This window comes from Desmodus rotundus, chromosome 7 (assembly GCF_022682495.2).
Source record: "Desmodus rotundus isolate HL8 chromosome 7, HLdesRot8A.1, whole genome shotgun sequence".
Lineage (NCBI taxonomy): Eukaryota > Metazoa > Chordata > Mammalia > Chiroptera > Phyllostomidae > Desmodus > Desmodus rotundus.
In genome coordinates, this window is record NC_071393.1 from 99,529,380 (window position 1) to 99,551,977 (window position 22,598).

A 22,598-nucleotide genomic window follows, 5' to 3' on the forward strand; every position below is an offset into this window, starting at 1 on the left:
CATGCAAAGGAATTAAAATTTGTACCCTGTAAGCGATGGGGAGGGGCGGGTAGTGAAAAATTTTAGCTGGGCAGAGTGGCATGCTCAGCTCATTTCAGATGTGTACTTCTAGTGGTCCTGGTGAAGAAGAGAGGCTGGAGGTAGGAGGGAGTATGGTGGTCGCTTATGTAATAAGACAGTTGCAGGGTAAGAAAGGTGGGGGTGGGGTTGTTGGTCAAAGAGATAGTTTGGTGGGAATGAAAGGACGAGGACCTTTAAATCAGACAAGGGGTGACAGAGATAAACGGTTCTGATGTCATTCTTAGATTCCTGCTGTGGACACCTGGCTTGTATTCCTCATTCAATGAAATATTGATAGAGAAAGGGGAATAAACTTTGGGTGAAGGGATATATTTAATTTGGGGATGTTCGTATTAAGGAGTTCCAAGGAACTTCCAGCCAGAATGCTCAAAACGCAGGAGAGATATCAGGCCAAAATGATGTTCTTTTTATTACCTCCCACCTCCTCTACCAGGTAAGAAATACAGGTATCAATGTCTACAAATAGGGCCACTAATGAATATTAGAGCATTTTACAGGCTTTTGTTTTATGCATTAATAAAATGTACCCAGGATAGGTTCATATTCATTACTGATGGCATGAACTGTTAGTGATGAGGTGTAATTATGTGTCCTAAGAAGTTAACACTTTGCAGACTTAGTATACATGCCTACTTAACACACTTGTGTTAAGCTCTAAACTGGATCAATCTTCTCCCTTAGCCAAACTACACCCCCACATTTCTCTTTTTTCTCTTCAGAGAAGGAGGCTACTGGGACCACTTGAAAGCAAGGAGGTTAATGACAGGAAGAGAAAGATCTTAAAATCTAGTCTTTACTTCCCAGCAGTGACTAGGTTAACGCACTGAGAGTTTTGTAAGGGCTACAGAGGAAGAACCGAGCAAAAGGCAGCCAAATACCTAGAGATGCTATTGTCTGAGAGAGATTTTCCTATCTAGACAAAAAAGTAAGTTCCAACCACTCTCTGATGATTAAGAAGAGCGTGAGAAGGGAACAGAGAGGATTTTAAAAAATGAAAAAGACCTATTTGAATCCAGAATTAATGCCAGTAACTACTAGTAGTCTAAAATTAACCAAAGATTTGTTTCTCTAACCTTTCCAACCATTAATAATTTTGCTTCTCATTTTTCTTAGATTTAGTATCATATATATTTAAATTTTTATATGAAAGCTGGTGACCTTTGGCACCAAGATTCCTGATTTGGAGGCAATTCATGTCTGACTTTCATCGGGCTGCAGGAGGCTCTGGGAATCTATGTCTGGTCCTCTCCAACTACAAAAATTTTATTTGCTGGTGGTTCAAAAGTAGTTACTTATTTTTTAAAAAAGATTTTATTTATTTTTAGAGAGGGGAAGCAAGGGAGAAAGAAGGAGAGAAACATCAATGTGTGGTTCCCTCTCATGCGCCCCCTACTGGGGATCTGGCTGGCAACCCAGGTATGTGCCCTGACTGGGAATCAAACCGGCAACCCTTTGGTTCACAGGCCAGCACTCAATCCACTGAGCCACACCAGCCAGGGAAGTAGCTACTCATTTTTAATCTTAAAACAATCTGTTTATAATTTTCTAATGTTAGTGAATTGACATCAGGGTCCTTTTTGATATGATTTCCAGGAAGAAAACAAACTCTGTTCAAGAGACATCAAATGAAAACAAAGGGTGTCCTGGGACTAGTCTCAGAACATTTTATAGAAATTAAAATTTTGTACCTTGTGGGCTAAAGTGTATAGTCCCCAAAGTGGTTTAGGAAGAGTTACCTGGTGATTTACCTGGTAATCCAGTTATCTTCATCAGCTCTAGGTTTCCAACATTTCCTGTTAGTTTACTTGCTGGAACGGTTAAGACAAGACTGGATTTAAAAAGTGGTGTTGGGGAATTAACTCTTGCAGGGGAAAATTAACTTTCCAGTCACTGACTCCTCAGGAGAAGAGCTTAATAGTGCAGCTTGGACACTGGGATTCCCCTGCCCCCAGCTGTGTTTAATCTCTAGCTTCTGTCCAGCACCTTGTGTTGGTATTGGGGGAGAATGATTCGCAAGCTGAATAAACTGCCATCAGGAGCATCTGAGTGTAGTCCTGAATATACTAACTGTGGGGAATCCTGAAACCAAGTACTGTCCCCGTTTGACTGCAGACTGCTGAAGTCACTTGCCTTCCCTGGGCTGCACTTTCCTCTAAAAATAATAAGAGCCAGTATGTATCAAACACTTTCTGTGTTTCAGGAATTATTATATTCTTTTTGTATACCATCTCATTTAATCCTCAGATTTCTGCTGTGGGGTATGACTGTAATCATTTCCATTTTGTAGATGAGGAAATTGAGGCAAGTAGAAATTAGATAATTTGCCCAAGTTCATGAAGTCAGTAATGACAGCTTAGATTTAAACCCTGATGGATGAACAGACTTCCTGCAGTCTCTGCTCTTATCCCTAACGCTGCACCACCTACTAAAGTGACTGACAAGGACCCTGTAGGTCCTTTCAGTTCTACCAGTGTGTTGGGGAGGGGGTGCAGGAGAGGACTCTATTTCTGGGCTGGGACTGTATAGCGTTTAGGACCACGTCCTTCCTTCCCACCATCAAGAATCTTGGCAATATGTCTTCACTGTTAGGCTACAGGTAGCACTGCAGGACTTGGTTTAGCTCCTATGCCCCACAAGAATACTTATTGGGGTCATTCTTTTCTGAGTATGTGGGTTAAGCAAGATTTCAGTGGTAGTGGGACCTTGGAGAAATTAGTCGTCTAGAATGTTGGCCCAGAGAAAAATGCTGCAGCAAGACGCTGCAAGCTTCCAGCTAACTCGTTTGAAAAGGACTATAGTGAATCAGAAGGAGCCACTGAGGCTGGTGCTGGATCTCAGGGCCAGAACCTGGCCAGGGGCTGTTGACACCCCCAAAAGAACAGCCACCACAGCAGCAGCAGCAACAACAATGAAAACAAGCCAAGTTCAAGCTAAGAAAGCAGACTGTGTGCCGGCAAGGGGGCTGCCCAAGCTGAAGGCGGTAGGTCGTGGAGGTGAGGGTGAGGGAATGAGAAAGGGGAAGGAAGAAACTGATACCACCGAAGGGATTTGGAACAAAGGGATAAAAGGGTTGGTTTCTTTTAGTCAAATTGTGTCAGTAGCCCAGGAAAAGGTGAAACTGCTAGTGAGCCCTGAAATGGAAAGAGAGGGAAAGAAGAAAGCAGCTCACAGCTACTAAGAAGAGGAGGAAGTGGGAGATGTGCTGCTTCCTGTAGAAAGAACGATGACTGAAGACAAAGCTGGGTGGGGACTAGTCCCTGGGCTGCAGGCGCAGCTGCTACACATACACACAACGGCCGCTGCTCTGTGGGCAGCTCCTACTACTGCTGAGCTGGGCTGGGCTGGGCGGGCTGCGCCGGAGCTCGCCTGCACAGACCAGCTGGGAGACAGGAGAAAAGCCACTCTTCTCTGACCAGCCTCAGAGCCAAGGTAAAAGAAAGGCTTTTTCATTGTCGCTCCTTTTTAAGTGAGTAAAATGACCATCGCCTGTGGTTTTACAGGCAGATTGCTAAGGGAAGATAGGGACATTGTTTCAGGATTGGGGAAAATGATTAAAATGGGTTCTTCTGGAAGGGCTTTTGAGAATGACCACATTTGCTTTAAAAAGAAAATGATCATAGTGCTTATCTTTGGTGACTGGTCAGGAAAACACGCCAAATGTAAGAAGCTGTTTGCATAGTTCTCTCAGAAGAAAAGCAGGGCTGAGTTGAAACCAACTGGGGCTGTGAGGCTGTGCCTGATCATCTGAGGTTGCAGTCCTCTTTCAGGGGTGTAAGCGTGTAAAATGTTAATTGCATTATCTTTCCGACATGTTGCACGGGGGGTATCATCTATTTTGCAGCATAATGACTGTGATTTGGCTTCTTTTGGGGGAGGGCTAGGGGTATTAAATCCTTTTGTACTCAGAATTTGCCAACAAAAGAATTGCGTATTGTGAGGGGCAGTATTTACCATTAAAAAACGGTGTCTTCTTCCCTGTGCTCTGTGCAGCTGCTTTCAGTATAACCTCAGAAACAGCTGCAGTTTGCCAATAGGTCTTCTCCTAAAGTTGCATCCTTTCTCAAAGGAGGGTGGCGAGTTTCGCTTGTCCAGAATGAGATACCAGCATATACCTGGATTTTATGTTTATGTGGATTTTATTCATCGCTAGGTCAAGATGCATATTAATCTCAGTGAGGAACAAAATATAAAAATGTGGCTGGGTTGTCTCCTTCCCTATATACATACACCACAGATAGACTGAAATAGTAAAATCCGAACGGGGTTTTTATTCTTTGATTTTCTTGAGTAATGGATGCTCTTAATGAGAGTCTGTAACTGTGACTTGTTCGTATTTATGAATGATATGTAAAAGTGCATTAAATAAGTCTAATGGATAAGAAAGGAGATTGTGGAGTCCTTTGGCATGATATGTAGGAGAAAGAGTTTAACACCCTAGTGTAGCTGGTTCTGAAAATTAAGCTTTGTCTCCAAAAGAAAGTACAGTTAAGCACTAAATTGTCATTGATAAAAGGTTTTATTTTTTGAGTTATTAGAATGGAAGGAAATAAATTTTCAAAGAAAAAAAGGAACTCACAGTGGAGTAAAAATAATAAAACGGTCATAGTTAGACACTAATAAATTCTTAACATAGAGGTTTTTAAACACTAAATAAGCCACTGAGAGTGTATGTACCTCCGCATTTGTCACCACTCTCTACTGTGAAGAGCTGTAGGGTGTTTTTTTTTTCTAATGCTATTTTATGAAATTAATTTGGCTTCTCAAAATTTGTAGTGTAGCAGCACATTTTGAAAGAGAAGAATATTTTGGTACTGAAGGAAAAAGCCATGTCTACTTTTCTGAGGTGACTTATTAAATGAAACCTGTGCTGTGTCTAAGAGGCAAAACCATGGAACTCCCCTGACAGATTCACTGCATTTAATCAGATCTGTGGACAAAACAAGTCACGCCATGTATTCCACAGCTCCACTTCCCATTTGCCTCTTTTTAGTAAAATATGTGAAGATATCTGCCCAGAGAGGGGGTATAGCCTACATCTGGGATCCAGAAAGCCCCTAACGAGTTCTCTGATCAAGCTGCCTGTCATTACCTGAAGTAGAAAAGTTGGGAACCTGGACTGTATGAATGAATATGGGCTCATCCTCTGGTACTGACTCATCTACTGGCTGTATTCACTAGGTGATGCCAACACTCGGCTGTGTCTGCGGTGTGTAGACAATCGCGTGCCTCTTCTCTGCGTGTTCCACACAAGAGTAAGAAAATAAAACCTTGGCCCACAGGCACTGGAGAGTCAAGAGAGCCCCCTGCTCTCTTTCAGAAAACTACTAAGAGGTGCCTGTTGTCTGCACAGCACAAAACATTTCCCTAATTGTTAAATTCCAGCTTGAGGCACAACATTAGCAGGTAACAGCAGATCAGTAACTGCAATGGTAGAAGGTTTAGGAAAAAGATGAAAATGCTCCCATGCTGTAAAAGGAGACTATTTCCACTTATTGTGGCCATATGGAATACTGAAAGGCATAATGCTTTTGCCCAGGGTACTCAGTGGCTTTGGAGGGAGTCGACCAACACTGAAATTTTAATTGAATGGGTTTTTTTTTGTTCCGCCATATGGCCAATGGCTGAGAGGAAACACGACTCCATTATTTCATAGCCAGCCCTGGGCCTCATATGGTAGGCACGTAGTGAATGTATTTGGTCCACTGACTTTTTTAGCCTACTTCTGAAGGCAGGCCCAACTTTTAAGTATAAAGGCTCTACAGTCAAAACAGAAAGCCTGTTCAAAAAGACAACTGTGGGTAAAAGAAAGTAACATCATGGACTAAAAGGAATGCAGGCTTGGAGAGTCAGGCAGACCTGCCTTTGAATCCTACTGCTGGTTCCTACCACTTAACCTAGTGTGTTAACTTATGAACCTTAGTTTTTTCATTGTAGAGAGGGCTTAATAGTACCTAGTCAAGGTGGTGGGGTTTTGTTTTGATTCTTTTGGGGGGGTTGATTTTTATTTTGTTTTTGCTTTGTTGTGGATATGTGGGGACCTGGGACATAGTAGGTACTCAGATGTCATTTTTCATTCCTGGGTGGCATAAGGAAAAGTTAGCATACACTTGATCTTTGCCACTATCACAAAAGTTCCAGGAGACTTTTTTTACTGTAGTAAAGCAAATATATCTTTTATAAAATTCCTCATTTTGACTATCTATGGCATTAAGTGTATTGACATTATGGTGCAGCCATCACCGCCATCCATCTCTGAGCCCATTTCATCTTCTCAAACTGGAGCGCAGTCCCCGTTAAACACTAACTCCCCATTCCCTCCTCCCCTGCCCCCCAGCAGCCACCCTTCTGCTTTCTGTCTCTATGAGTTTGATTGTGCTGGATACCTCATAGAAGTGGAATCATTCAGTATTTGCCTTTTTGTGACTGGCTTAATTCACTTAGCACTTGTCTTCAAGGTTCACCCATGCTGTAGCAAGTGTCATACTTTCCTTTTTAGGCTGGGTAATGTTCCACTGTAGGAATATACCGCACTTTGTTTATTCATTTGGTGGACACTGGGTTGCTTCCACATTTTAGCTATGGGAATAATGCTGCTGTGAACATAAGTGTGCAAATGTCTGAGTTCCTGCTTTCATTTATTTTGGGGTACCCAGAAATGGAATCGTTGAGTCATATGTTAATTCTATGTTTGATTTTTGAGGCCCTACTATATTGTTTTCCACAGCAGCTGCCTGCACCATTTTACATTCCCACTAGCGGTGTACAAGGGTTCCCTTCTCTGCACAGCCTCACCAACACTTGTTATTTTCTGGAGGTTTTGCTTGTTTGTTTTTGATAGTAGCCATCCTACTGGGTGTGAATTGATATCTCTTTGTGGTTTCAATTTGCATTTCCTCAAGGATTCGTGATTTGGAGAGGCTTTTCCTGTGCTCACTGGCCATTTGTATATATTCTTTGAAGACATGTTTATTCAAGTCCTTTGCTCACTTTTTACTTGGATTGTTTTGGAAGAGACATTTTTGAATGGTGAGATTTCTTAACATAGTGTGTCAAAGAGCATCATTATAACATTTGTATTTAATCTTGGTCATACATCAGTATTATTCCTGCCCAAGTGAAATACTTCTCTCAAAAGTAACTTTTAAAATCAAAAGGAGAAAGTAAGAAAATCTGTAGAGCTCCAGATACTTGGTGATATCAGGAACCCGATCTTGAAACTCAAACCCCTGAGTAGACAGTCAGACCAGGGACCCTGACGGTCAAGTGTGGACCAGGCTACTACTGTCTCCTAAGTGCCTTTCCACCTTCCCCTCAGCTGGATGAGGAAAAACTGCCCAATAGGTAGCAGTGTCAGAAAAAGGGAGGAGATACTAAAGTTCTAAATTGCTTCCAAACCCTTTATAATGGGGAGCATTAACCTGTAGAGAAGCCTTATAGTAGTTAAACAATAACAATAGATTTCTGGGACAACAGGTTTCTACTAATGAAATGTAATTCTAATCTAAATTTCATGTTCAAAAATAAAGAATCTTTGTGTGTTTCGTTTTCCACTACGTAGTTCACTCCTGATTCCCAAACTGCTGAGGCAGGGTGTGATTGGGGCTGGGGTGAGCAGGACAAGAAGAGTAGGGAGTATTGAACAGGGACAATATCTGATCTGTATGCTGTGGCAGCAGTCGTTGACCTTGAATGTTTTGAAGAGTTTTGGAATGATTTCATGTTGACTTTTTGTAATGCACTCTGTGTGTGTTGTGGGGTGGGGGGTTGGAGCTGGCAGTAATGACCCCTGACTTTGTTTACTTTCCAAATCTATTCATTTCACAAGTTCTGGAAGGATCCATGCCTGGTTCTATGGATACGCAAGGAAGAGAGGAATTACAGAGTCGTATTAAGGTTTAGTCCCTGGCTTAAGACATTGGGAATGGTAGAGTGGAAAATGACTTGGGAACCAACCTAGCCTGTATCAACCCCTCCATGACTGATAATTAAATAGGCCCAGAATTTAAGTTACCTGTCGAAATATGCACAGTTGATTAATACCCCACCTCCCAAATTTAATCTCCATTTAACTTTCTTCCATAATAGGACAGATGAATAGAGAAAGTCTTCATACTTTGTCACTACTAGAATTGTTTATAAGACCAAATTATTTTGTTTAAAAAGAAGAGGTGATGTTTACATTTAACACCACATGTAAATATGGAGTTTCTTTGTTCAAATTTGTTCAAATGTAAAGCTGCCACTGTGGAAATGAAATTCAGACTTTCATGTTACAGAAAATGAGTTATATTTAATGGAAGTCAATGTTCAGACAAACTCTAGAGGATTTTATTATTTTTTTAAAAGATTTTACTTATTTATTTTTAGAGAGGAGAAGGGAGGGAGAGAGGGAAACATCAATGTAGGGTTGCCCCTCGCATGCCCCCTATGAGGGACCTGGCCCACAACACAGGCATGTGCCCTAGACTGGGAATAGAACCAGTGACCCTTTGGTTTGCAAGCCGGCACTCAATCCACTGAGCCACACCAGCCAGGGCTTTAGAGGACTTTAAACATTAAAAAGAGGGAGGTCAATTCCCAAACTTTAGTGATAACGTGCTTCTTAGAAGTAGCACCACTGTATGCCAAGGTTCAAGATAAGACAGAATCAACCCTTTTATCTCTTGGCAAATATATGTAAACAGTCAAGCTCTTAATGGAGAACCAATCACTTGACCCCTGTTCCTTTGGTCTTCCCTTGCTACCCCCGCCAACCTGGTTGTCAGTGTTAGACAGCCATGATTCTTGCTCCCAGGTGCCTGGCACTCAGAGCTAATGGAGAGGGTCTGGAGTGTTCTCGAGATTTGATTCTTCTGCAATTTAATTTCTCTCTCCCTTAATCAAATCCCGTCCTGTGATTTCAGTCATTGCTGCTGTGTGAGTCAGTCCCCAGACTGATTCTCTATCCTTACGTCTAACCTCCTTTCTAAACTTACACATCAAGTTCCCAGCGAACTTCCCAGAGCGTCCAGCCCAATGACAGTGAAACTCCCATGTCCAGAACAGTACTGGCCATCCCACATTCCTCCACACCAGCTCCTCACCTGATTCCATGATTATCAGGGATGCCCATTCTCTCAGTCCCTCAATTATAAAAACTCAGTTTCACTATTTTCCTCACCAATGACCCAAGTTGTAGTCAGTTGCATAGCCCTTTGTGCTATCATCAAAAACATATCGTGACACTATCTACTCTTTTCCATGTTGATCGCCGTGTTTTTGTTCAGGCCCTTCTAACCCCCAGCTGGGTTGGTTTGCTGTTATGTTTTTGTCTCTCCCTAGAATAACCTTCCTGCTTCCCCTTCCACATGTCACTGCCACTGTCTTTCTTCTCTAAATCTGCCCTATGAGGCTAAGTTTAAATGCTACCTCTTCTATGAAGCCTTTCTTGGTTTCTTCCCTCCCATCCCCAATAAGAAACAATCTTTACCTCCCCGGAAGCCTTTTTCTCTTTCATCACAGCAGTGAGCACATTCTAGTGTGTTTAATGGTGATCTGATTTTTTTCTTTTGCAAGATCTTTGAGGAGAGTGGCCACATCCAGTTTCATCTTTATCTTCCTTATAGCACACAAAAACAGTTTGGGAATTCTTTTCTTTGTTTGTTTGTTTAAATGTTTTTATCTGCACCCAAGGAGGTTTTTTTTTTCATTTAGAGAAGAAGGGTAAGAGGAAGGGAGACAGAGAAACATTGATTGGCTGCCTCCGGTATGCTCCCAGACCACACTGGGGATCATATGCATCCTGGACTGGGGATCAAACCCAAAACCTAGGTACGTGCTCTGACCAGGTATTGAACCCACAACCCTTTGGTTATGGGTCGATGCTCCAACCAACTGAGCCACATTGGCCCACGCTTGTTTGTGTGTTTTTTACTTCAGCTTTATTGAGGTATGATTGATAAAATTTTAATCTATTTAAAGCGTACATTATGGTGATTTGATATATACTGCTAAAAGATTGCTCCTATCTAGTCAATTAACACATTCATTATCCATCACCTTATCTATTTATTTATTTACTTTTATTTGGCGAGAACACTTAAGTCCACAGATGCATTTTGTTTACTATTCATTTATTTACGGAACTTTCCGGAGTCACTAATTTTTGGCTGCCAAGTGGGCTAGACCCTCTAGGAGCCCGCTCATGAACCACTGGTGCGCAGACACTACTGGCAGAGTTGCCGTACAGTCAGTCAGTCTGTCCACACGTCTTAACTGGCGTCTGCAACGTGACATGTGGCCTTTGAAGGGCTAGGGGACGTTGGACAAACCAAAACGGCCTGTCCTTTACTTTCTTGGAACTTACATTCTAATGTTGGGAGAGACCCAGTAAACACATAAACCAGTGGATTTTAGACCTGGCTGCACATTGGAAATCACTAAGGAGCACTTTAAAAAAACACCTATGTCCCAAGCCTCAACAGACTCGTTAGATCAGAACCAGCCGCGGTTGGACCCCATTGACAGAAACAAATTACAATACAAGAGAATATTGGGTAGTGATGGGTGCTGAGATGGATTAAAATAGAAACTGGTTGAATTATCAAAGTTTGTGTGATGGTGGTGGTATTGGGGTGTTTACTGTTGTTGGGTAATCCCTGAAGGCCTCTCTGAGGAGGTGACATTTTAATTGAGACTTGTGTTATGGTAAGGAGTCAGCCATATGAAGATGTGGGGGGAGAGGGTTCCCAAGCAAAAGGTGCTGGATTCTGAAATAAGGATGAGATGAAACTCCAGATGAAATGTGGCCTTTTTACATAGGTGTATGGTAATCTATAAAGTATGTCTTTCATCTAGAAAGAAGATTTTCAATTAAACTAGGCCGACTCCAAATGAAGAACACTTGGCTGTTGTGTTGAGTACTTGGTCAGGGCTGAGTTTTATTTAGATCCATTGATTTACACAGTCAGGAAGATGCCTCAGTAGAACTACATTTTTCTACACTGCAGTCAGCAAGGCAGGGCTTGCTGTCTGCATTAAACGCCAATCTCATTGTTTAAAATAAACTTAGGGTACTTGGTATTACCTTTAGATGAGTAAGCAGAGAAAGCAGTGACTTCTGTCCTTCATTCTGTCTGGAAGAACTAGGGAAAACTCACAGAGGAGTCATTCGAGCAACACAGAGTCCAGCTCTCACGTTTGAGTGACTGAAGATCAATCAACACATTTCAAAAATCAAGATGAGAACTAGCGCTTGCCGCACATTCCATTTGTGCGGCTGGGTGCTGGATGCTTCATATACATTACGGTTTTCCACTAGTTTTAAAAGTAAGCCTATGAGATGAGAACAGTACTTTCCTATCAGGACACTTGTGGCTGCTGAGAAAAGAACAAAATGGTTTGTTCTTTTCCAAAATGGTTTGTTCTTACCAAAATCGTTTGACCAATGGGAAACTTATCCCAAAACCTCCTGAATGCAGGGTAAGTCCAGAGTTGGTTACGCATAGGTGAGCAACATTCTTAGCACCCTGAATTCTTTCCTTCCTCCCACTCTGACCACCTCAGCAGATCGGTTTACCCTCTTAGGCCCATCTTTATCGCTGTGCCGAGATGGCTGCTATAATTTCAGAACACAGGCAGGTTTCAATGTCTAGAGACACGGTGAAGTGGCTAGTTTCTTCTCCTGTACCTTTTTCTAAGGTTACAGGCAAAGCTGTCTCCAGCAGAATTCCTCTCACATGCTTATCTCTAAGTGGATAGGAAGATGGCCCACTGTGGTTAACTAAAAATAAGAGTTTCCCCCTGAGGCCTTGAAGTCGCCTGCCTCTCTGAAGAACATAGTTACCAACCCCCTCCCCACGCCCCACCCCCCTAAAAAAAAGGATTGGTTCTATTAGCAAGGAAGAAAGATGAATGGTTATCAGGTAGGCAGTCAACAGAGTCAGACTCTAAGAACTATTATTATTCCCACCTTGTAAGTGAAGACACCAAGCCTCAAAAGATTAAATCAGTTACCAAGATCACACAACTTTGAGCTGAACGGTGCTTTCATGCACTTCCCTTTGATATACACACACACACACACATATACCCCAAAACTTTTTTTGGTTGATGAAGATGACCTAGGTGGATTGGAAAAAGAACCCTAGAAGAAAATACAAAAAATGCTGATGTAAAGAAGAATCTTCTAAACAAATTATTCCAGAAGAAATACATCGGGTTCTATAAAGCAATAAAAATAACATTTAATTTAGACAACCAGGCCTGCATGTCTGCATTGTAAAAATATATAATTAAATTGAGTCTTCCTGGCTGGTCATTTAAATCAATTTGATCAAAATAAAATCCACCTTGGGCCAAGAAATGAGCTAGAAAGGCCAAGATTCTGTGTATGGTATCTGTTGGACTTAAATGAAAACCTTGTTTTTTTTTCTAGAGAGGGATGTATTTTGTTGGTCACGGCACCTGTAAGAGAAGAATGAGCAATCTCTAGAATTTTCTATCGTGAGTTATTTTGAAAATAGGTTTTCACTTTACAACTCCGAGGCAACATGCAGTTTCATTATTGTTGCATTTTCTTCATGGTTCTTACCTTCCACTTTGGTGGTGTATTTCAGAGGCAATATATGTGAAGCAGCAGTAGTGAAAAAGGGAAATTTCAGTGGAAATTACAGTGTTTTGACTGCTCATCTCTAAGTGTGTTTCTGTGCTTTCTCATCATAACAGACTAAGTATTAATGGTAGGAGCACCTTTTCTGTAATAAATGATTGAGTGCTTCCTACTCTTATATTTGCATTTTTAAACAGGAAAGTAAAGTTAATTTTTAGGCTTTGCCAACAGAGCTCTGTTTAAGAAGGATATTTATCTGATCTGTGCAGAACCATTTGAAAAAAATTGAAACATTTAAACAGGAAAAAAAATCTCATTTTGGAGGCTATCCTTGGAAAACTCAATTCTTCCTTTGCTGTTTTTTTAACCTCATGCATGATGGTTGTGCGTAGGGAACATTGCTGTGTGTAGGCATTAAAGACATTTCACTAACAGTTTTAAGTTTTTTCTTTGGAAAAAAATGATATTGAACAGCCCCAAAATTTTCTTTATTTAAAATAATACAAAAATTTAAATATGCAAAGGTGAAAGGTTGTAGGCAAAAAAAAATGGTACAACTTGTCTTTTACTATGTCTTAAAATAATTCTAAAATATAGTGTAAAAAATAACATTCTAAGGTTTCCTACACAGGTGAACATGGTAGTTGAAAAACATGGGAATCAGAATTTCTTGAGCAAGTTGCTTAAACTTTGTATACCTGTTCTAAACAATGGGAAATTATTGATGACAATACCTACTTCACAAAATTGTCAGGAGAAAATTATATAATGTATATAGAGTATTTATTTAGCATAGTGCCTGACTTAGAGTAATTATTCAGATGCATAGCTGTTATTATTACAATTGTTATTGTCACCACAAGCTGGACTAGAATATCTTTTATTCTATCCATAGGATCCTTACTGAATTTCTACCAGACATGATTACAGGCCAACCTCAATCATAGGTGCTCAAACTTGGGGTAAGGAATCACCTAAGGAAGCCTATTTGCGTGGGATAGTCACATGCCGATGTTCTAACTAACTTAAGTGTCAATCTCAGGCATGTGCTATTTGTTCAGTAATCCATGTGCTTACTCATAAATATTTCCAGCTTTCCTGCTCAGCTCATGATAAACTTGTTTCTCTTTCCACTTGAGTTAGGTGTCACCGTGTATCTTGCATTGGCCAGTGAAATGTGAACAGAAATGACATTTACTACTTGAAGTAAATGACATTTACTACCTGAAGAAGCTTGTAAGAACCAGGGCATAAGCACATCGCTTGGTGATTGGGAGTAGTTCAGCACAGGAAGAAAGGGTGGCTGCTCTCTTAAGCCTGGGTCTCAGAGTAAAGACAGCACAGAGACGGTCTCTCCACTGACCTGTCATGAAGTGAGAGTGACAAATAAGCTCTGCTGTCTTGAGCCACTGAGATCTCAGTGGTTGTTACTGCATAACAACCTAGCCCCTCCTGACAGATACACTCAGGTTACCCCTTTAAACTCTAGAGAAAAAATATAGTGTTGGTTACAGTGCATACAATGTGTAGCTGTTTGGAGATAGTAATTTTTAGGGACTGTTTTCTGTGTGTGCATGCATATTATATGTTATATTATACGTAAGCATAGGAGACTTAGACTCTTAAGTTAAATAGATTTATATAAAAATTTCTAGTTGAATTCCTGGTAAAATAAGATTTATTTCCACTTCATACAGAAGAAATCAACATACCAAAATTACCAGCATCTTTTTTTGAAGGGAGTCCACTGTGATGCCAAAATCAGGACTCTGAATTCAAGGCCTGATATGATCATTAAGAAATGGATCTTCTCGCTGAGAGCTTATTCAGAATGGTGTCTTGTGAAGCAAAGGGTCCGTCTGAGAGTACATGGGCTTTCACCTCCGGTAATAAAACAGGCCTCCCTAACCCTCCGTGCAATGTTCCAGTTACACGCAATGGTGTTTAGTACATGGAAGGTCTTAAATAATCTGCATTGAATAAATAAATGGAAGTAGTTCACAGTTCTCCAAATGTCTGGACACATTCATGTCTGAACTTTAAAATAAATGTCTTTATTTTGGACATTAGTTTGAAAAACATCTCAGTATTAAGACATTTATTCTTTTGTAACATTTTACATGTGACCGACCGTAGACCCACAGATTTAGGCTATTTTATTTGATATTTTTTTACTCCTGATTTTATTTCAGCTGATTATTCCATTTGGGTCTCTAAAACTACATTATGAAATACCTTAATTATTTAAATTAGGAACAGATTAATTATCTCCGGCATACAAACTCAAATTAATTTCATTATTAACTTGAGTTTTAAATTGATTAATCTTGGAGTGTTTAAGAAACCAAGTGAGGGTTTTTTTTTTTTATCCTTAAGGAGAAGGGCATATTTGATTGTGATGAATGTCTCTTCATCACACCAATTATGCTAATAGAAGAAATTTGCAAGAAAACTTTGAAGACATTTTATAAACCAGCCAGAAACCTGTGCGGCTGGGGTTTCTGGGGGAACAACCTGTGAGTCATTTTTAAAAACAAACACACTCATCATCACAGCGCATGTTGTTGCCATGGTAATTAGGCCTGTTGAGTTGGCTTGCTTATGTTTCTGTAAAGGGAAAAAGGGGAAAGAAACTGAGAATTCGGAGCTTTGACTGTGAGCTTCAATTATTGCAAGGGAGAATATAGGGTGTTCTTGAAAACATATTGGCACAGTCATCCTCAGAGGGAAGTGATGAAACTCTGGCACCCTGCCTTTGTTATGGAATGTAAGTTAGCCGTATTAGTGTTGGATGTTGTGATTCACAGGTGGGAAAAGGACCATTTGGCATTCTCTTGAGAAGGGTTTTTTATCTGATATATAATTACATCTAAGTCTCTAGGGTCTACCTGGTGAACTGTCTTGTATGCAAGTGCACAGGGCTTTAGTGATCCTCTAAAAGGCATGAAATGCCATTGGCGTAACATTATTGCAGATTTAAAGGATCCTCAGTGCATTATTCTAATATGGTTAGAGACGGGTTTTAGTGAGGCCCTTGTTTCAGATATGATCCCCGATTAGGCCAGCTATCTTTCCTGTATTTTGTGGAGTAGATGTGACTCCTTTTTCTTGGACACCCATCTTACAACTCAGGCCCCTAAGTTACAGAGGAGACCAGGAAGGCATGTGAGCTCTGCCAAACCCTTCCCCTCTCCAGGGGAAAAGGAAATCAAAACCTCTGTCATGGACAGTTGACAGAGTTATTGGGCCGGTGGAATTGCTGAGAGAGTGATTCTGTATGGAGAACAAACAACACCCTTAAAGTAAAGGTGTGAGTTAGTGCTCATACAAAACTGTTTTTAAGAATGTTTCTAAGTTCACTTTAAGCAGTTCTGTGTATCCTCTTCAATGGGTAAATATACAGTAGCCCCCCATATCTGTGCAGGATACATTATAAGACCCCTCCCCCCCAGTGGATGCCTGAACCATGGGTAGGACAATACCCTATATGTAATATGTTTTTTCCTTTACTTACATACCTTTTCACTTACTGGAAGCACTCTACGTCTTTTCTTTGGCATATCTGAGTTGCCAGCATCACTGCTCTTGCGCGTTGGGGCCATTGTTAAGTAAAATAAGGGTTACTTGAACACATGCCTTGGGATACCATGACAATCAATCTCCTAACTGGGAAGGCCACTAAGCAGCTAATGGGCAGGTAGCGTATACAGCGTGGAGACACTGGGCAAAGAGATGATTCTCATCCCAGGCAGGATGGAAGGGGATGGTGCGAGATTTTATCACGCTACTCAGAATGGCATGCAATTTAAAACATATGAGATGTTCATTTCTGGAATTTTCCTTTCAATATTGTTGCACCCTGTCTCACCGTGGAAAGTGAAACCATGGATAAGGGGGAACTACTGTAATACATTGACTAGAGTTTTATTTTTTTAGAGTATTCCTCAAGCAGATTTTAAAGCAGATTTTATTTAGAGTTAAACAACTTTGCCTTATTAAAACTGTTTTTCAAAGGGTTTCAAATAAAGTGCCATGGGGTGTGACTCAGGGTCATACAAACTCAGGGAGTGCGTATATAATCTGGGCCCTGGCATATGATGTAATAACAAGTTCTCTTAACTACGGGTTTCATTTTTTCTCCTATGTGGAAAGAAGGCAAATGTTGCCCAGACTTCTTCTGTGCTACCTTCATTGTCTTAATATTAGCAAACAAAGCTTAAATTTTTCTTCTGACAAAGTAATTCATGATAATTATTGAACATTTGGAAAATGCTTAAGTTGTAAAGCAAAAATAAGAATGAGCCTTTGCATTAATTAGGTTGCTAGCCGAATTGCTTGTGAGGGACCAGAGTGCGCAGTGGCTGGCAGGTGCTGGGAATTATTCCTCTTTCGCATAACAATCCAGAGGTGGGGGGTCCAGGGCTGGTAAACAGCCCTACTCCACGAGATCATGGAGGGACGCAGGCTTCTTATAGCACATTTTCTGTCACTCCTCTCTCGTTTCCCTTGCTTTATGGTGTGACATGGCTTGCCATGAGGAACCTGCTATAACCAGCAAGAAGGGAGAATGGTGAAAGGGAAAGCAGAACCCAGAGATGCACGTGTCTCTTTTGTAGCCATTCCTTTGACATTTGACTCATGGCCACGTGCCTAGCAGCAAGGGAGGCTGGAAAAATATTTGACATGCATGTGGTATGTGCTACTTAGAATTCAGTTATAAGCATGGAATAAGAAGAGAGCAGCTATTGAAGCATATCTAGCAATTTCTGCCACTTCAAGAATGTCACATATGCGAAACAAAATATATTAGAAACATCACATATTTGTAAATATATGTGTTACAAAAACAGTTGAGGTCATACCATATATAAAATTTTATATTCTCTTTCACTTTATATTATGCTCATTTTTCCTTGTTTAAAATTTTTTATTTACTGTTTTAAAGTTCCATCATATAGAGTTTCTCTGTTTTATTTAGTGGTGTTTGGTATTCAGGCTCTTTTTAACACATGCTAATAATTCTTTTTCTATATTTTGGTTATTTACTGGTTTTCGAATAAAGTCAAGGAGTGGCATTACTAAGACAATACCTGAGAATACATTTGAGGATCTTGATAAATAGTGCCAAACTGCTTCCCAGAGAGGCGCTGCTGATTTATGCTATTGGTAATAATGTATGGGTGCCGGCACACCCTGGAACAAGCTTATTTTGCAAGTCCCACTAATCATTGTTATCCCTAGGGTTCGTTCTCTGAAAATAGATTGTTTTTGCTCTTGGCTTGTTTTTATTTCCTTTGCTGTCATTAATCATGATAATAGTTTTCTAATAACTTTGGCTCATTTGAAAACATATGATCCCTTAAATTCCTCTGGGAATATAATTGGTTGGGTTGAGATTGAAGCACATGGGCCACTCTTCAGCAACATGAGATCTCTAGTGACATTAATGTGGGTTTGGTCCGAGGACCTCATGTGAATGGGATTTTCACCTTTAGTACTTTCAATGTGAGGTACCTCTTTGTTCTGAGATAGAACAAAATAATGGTAAAAATAATGAGGCAGAGGCAATTCCCTTTGAGCTGGGTGCTGGGTAGCTTCTCCGGACTAAAGGCACTTCTGAACATAGGAACTTTCTTAGATATGAACCATACTCAGGCACTGTAGGCAAAATTAGACCAAATCTGCTCAACATCCTCAGAGGTCATTAGTGCCTTGGGGTACAGGTGTTTCTGCTTTTAAACAGCCTGCAGAAGCTTTGGATGCTAAAGATGCTTTTGCAACCACTAACTTGTTCATCTACCCTCTTAAAGGGCTAGATACACAAAGGATACTCTAGCTCGGCCCCTAACACTAGAGGAAGAGTGTGCTCTGTCTCTGCCACTTTGGTCCTGCTGGAAGCAAATTGGGTGAGGGCAGGAGGAAAGCTTGTTCTTATTCATCTCATCGCTACACACAGCCTCTGTCGCCGAGAACTCTGCTTCCCCTAGGGATCCCAGAACAACTTTGTGTTTTCATGTAGCCTGGAAGGTAGGGATGTTCACAAAGAAAAGAACTCCTATTTGCACAGATATGTTTGTTTAAAAGGAAAAGCGTTAACAAAATGTCTGCTTCTTGGCTCAGAAATGTAAACCTGTTAGACCTTCCTGCTCTTAGAGCCATTTGGCCCTCAGCACCCCATCCCACTCACAGAAACATTCGTTTGCTGTTCAGCTCTTACTTGTCATGTTATTTCTCCTTTTTCTAAACAACACATTCTCCTCTTTGCTCTTTTGACAGCCAGATCTGCCAGGGAGCCTCAGGCTTCGGGAATTGAAAAGGTAAGGATTCTGAAATATTTTCTTCTAGGATCTTCTTGAATCTCACCAGAACTTCAAAAGGAAAATACCTACCTTAAGTGATGCTATAGGTGGAAACATTTAACATGTGATATTTATCAAACATTCATAGCATCTTTAGCAATATTGACATGGCTTCAGGATTTCCGGGGGGGGAAATGGCTCTCCTTGAAACCAAACTTCTCACCCAGGTTTCCCCGTTTTCTTCTAAAAACTTGAGTTGGAGACCTTTGAGGTTGCCGCCTTAATGAACAAAATATATTTCTGTGGCAACAAACGTGACTAATCGGGTGCAGCCGTTGAGGACGTACCCTGGGAAACAGGGACGTTAGGTAGGTCAGAGGTTAGATCAGAGAAGGGTAAACCCTGTTGTCGGCAGATTGTAGGGGCTTTTCCAGCAGCAGCAACAACACCTACAACAAAAGGTCAATTTAATGCTGGTGGGTTTCCTCTTGAAGAAGTGGGGTTGGCTTTCGAAACTAGCTAAAGCCCTTTCACCCTGGCTGTAGATTTGAAAAGTCACCATATTGCTGAGACAGTTGATAATGTGTATGTACGCTCTCCCCAGCCAAAACACAGTTTCCTCTAGTCAGTGACGTGGATTGTCAACCTCCCCTTTAAAATTTAACTTTATTATGAAAAATTGCAAGCATAAACCAAAATAAAGAGAATAATATCATGCACTTCCATATCCATATTCACTTAATTTTAACAGTTTTCAACTCATGGCCAGTATAGTTTGACTTATACACCCACCTCTTTTCTTCCTTCCTCATCGGTTGTATGACAGTGGCTTGAATTTGGTTGTTGAATCTTTAATTTTTTATTTACATAATTATTCAGGGACTACGGCAAAATGCTAACTAGAAATAATACCTACTTATAAACTGACTTTGTTTTCTGGGGCTAATCATTCATCCATTTATTCTTCCAACAAATACTCAGTATTTACTAGTGCCAGAAACTTCTTAGGGTAAGAGAGCCAACCAATCTCCCCTACCTCACATTTATGAAGCCCCCAAATGTGGACTTCCGGAATCTCCAGATGAGTCTCTCTGCTGGAGATACACCGACAAAATGAAGAGATGACACTCGTCATGTCAACATTTGAAATGTGCCACAATTTTTAAAACCTGTTTTGACATGTTTTCACTTAAAATACTATAAACTTAAAAACAGAAAATACTTTTCCCAACTCTCTCATGTACCTTCTTATTTTATTATAAGTGTTTGTCCAATTATCTGCCTCCCTTTCAAGAATATAAGCTCTGAGAAAGCATTTTGCCTTTAGTCTCGAGCAAGGTGGCTGGCACTTGTTACATATTTGATACAACTGTTGAAGGAATGAACAAATGAGTGAATGCCAGGTGCTGGGAATATGAAGATGAAAAACACACAGGCCTCGTCCCAGAGCTGCTCAGTCTCGCGGGAAAGAGAACCTTGCAAAAAGGAGCTCTGAGCAGAGCACTCTGGGTGAGGGAGAAGAGGAGGTGATCAAGGGGGCGTTTATTTGAGCTCTGACACGAAGGGCCATCAGTCAGAAAAGTTAGAGAAAGGCATTCTGGGAATAAGGAATCACTTGTGAAAGTATACAAAGGCCCCAACGAGCATGCTGGAACCTTCAGCAATTTACAGTGGTGACGGCACAGTTGGGATGTAGCAGACTGAAGAGGTGTGGCTTGAGAAGCAGGCTGATGAAGCAGCGGTAGGACTCTAAGTGCCAGGTCCAAGAGTGGATTCTAGTTTGGGTGGGAAGTCAGAGAAGGGCACGCAATACTCTTTAAGGTTAATTCCTTAGGCTACCTAGTACAGTATAAAGATGTGGAGAGAGACTAATGGAAAGGAGGCCAGTAGAGGTCTCGGGTTTGGAAATGATGGGAGAACTGATGGAGCTGCTGATTAGGGATGAGAAGTGAAATGACAGCAGACATCTGGAATGATGGCCAGATTTCTCTTTTGGGAGATGATATGGGTTGTGATAACTGGGATACAAATATAGGAAGAAAGGATTCAACTCTGTGGAGTGGCCACATCCAGGTCGGTAAGTCCAGTAGGCTGCTCACAGCTGGGTACCGAGCAGAGCTTCACAGCTCAGACACACATCAGAATCTCCAGGGGAAAGTTTAAAAGCACTCATATGCAGGCCCTACCCAGACCAGCTGAATCAGAATCCCTGGGGGAGGGGTGTGGACATCTGCAGTTTTTAAAAGCTTTCCAGGTATTTTAATATGCAGGCAGGGTTGAGAATCTCCAGTCTAGAGCTTATTAAACAAAAGACCTTTGTGTGTCTGCTTTTAAGACCATGTATAGCCTTTGCTACTCCATATCAAGGTTCTCTTGGAGTTCAGTACTTAATATTTTATAGGTGAGTGTTGAGCCATACACTCGACCAAATTTTGCTAATAATGAAAACATTATAATAATGTTTTATAAGTATTTGATATTCTTTGTCTGATATTTGGGTTGATGACTTTCATGCTAATAAATGTTCTTAAATGGTTTCAATCCAAGCAGAATTTCTCAATGGGGGCCCGCAGGGGTGTTGAATGGAACAATTCCTCACTGTTCTCTTTGTTTTCCTGTCCTTGGCTCACAGAAGGCCAGAGGCATCTTCCAGTCATTGTGATATTCAGAGACACGGAGAACTACTGTGTCCTAGCGTACACCTTTAAAGAGGTTATTTGGCATTTTCTACTCTCACCTAAAAGCACTTTTGCTTCTTGCAAAATTATTGGTTTCAGTTATGCTCAGTGGTTCTTTATGTAAGTGGTCTGTGCTAACAAACTAAGGAAAGAAACTAAATAAAGTAGATGTGTACAAGGAAGTATTGTGTTGTACCGTTGGAGGGATTTTGAGCATGTTTGCTCTTGTACTAAATCTGTTTTTTTAGGTCTATACAGAGAAGCAAAATAAACACTAGGGAAGCAATGGTCAAATATTGGGGTTTAAAGCAAAATACTACTAAGACATCATGCAAATTGAATAGCAACAATGATGAAGAATGTATTTATTTCCTATTACTGCTGTAACAAACTGTTGCAAACAGTGGTATAAAACAAGACAAATTTATTACCTTACAGTTCTGCAGCTTTGGTTCTGTAAGGATCTCTCTGGGCTAAAAGCAAAGTATCAACAGAGCTACGTTCCTCTGTAAAAGCTCTAGGGGAGAATTCATTTCTTTGACTAATGGCTTGTGGAGTCCACTTTCCTCCATCTTTAAAGGAAGCAACATTGCATCGCTGTGCCTTTCTACTGTAATTACATCTAATTCTGAACACATCCAGGAAAGGTTCTTTGACTTTAAGGACCCGTGTTGTAAGATTTGGCACACCTGGGTCATCTAGGATAATCTCCCCTTCTCAAGGCCCTTAATTTAATGACATCTTCAAAGTCCCTTTATCCATGTAAGGTTACATATGGACAGGTTCTAGGGATTAGAACAGGGACCTACGTGGGGGCTGTTATCTGCCTACTCCAAAGTAATTAATTGTTTTAATGCCTCAGGTAGCAGAGATAAGATTATCTAAGATTTTATTGAGAAGTTTTAGGGTTCCCAAATTCATGAAGCAAGTCCTTATCTTGACTGTGCAAAT

General features: G+C 40.7%; 1 protein-coding gene across 2 annotated transcripts in view; it reads left to right on the forward strand.

Annotated features, from left to right (window-relative positions):
• Nucleotides 1-3,324: 3,324 nt before the first annotated feature.
• The window catches only part of GNG2 (G protein subunit gamma 2), a 105,551-nt gene continuing 86,277 nt past the window's right edge, over nucleotides 3,325-22,598 (forward strand). The window contains exons 1-2 of one of the 2 annotated variants that reach the window (XM_024568312.3): nucleotides 3,325-3,510; nucleotides 18,951-18,987. The gene's annotated coding sequence lies outside the window, so the exon portion shown is untranslated. Of the gene's footprint in view, nucleotides 3,511-18,946; nucleotides 18,988-22,598 lie in introns of both variants that reach the window. The other variant, XM_024568311.3, reaches the window with a different exon arrangement.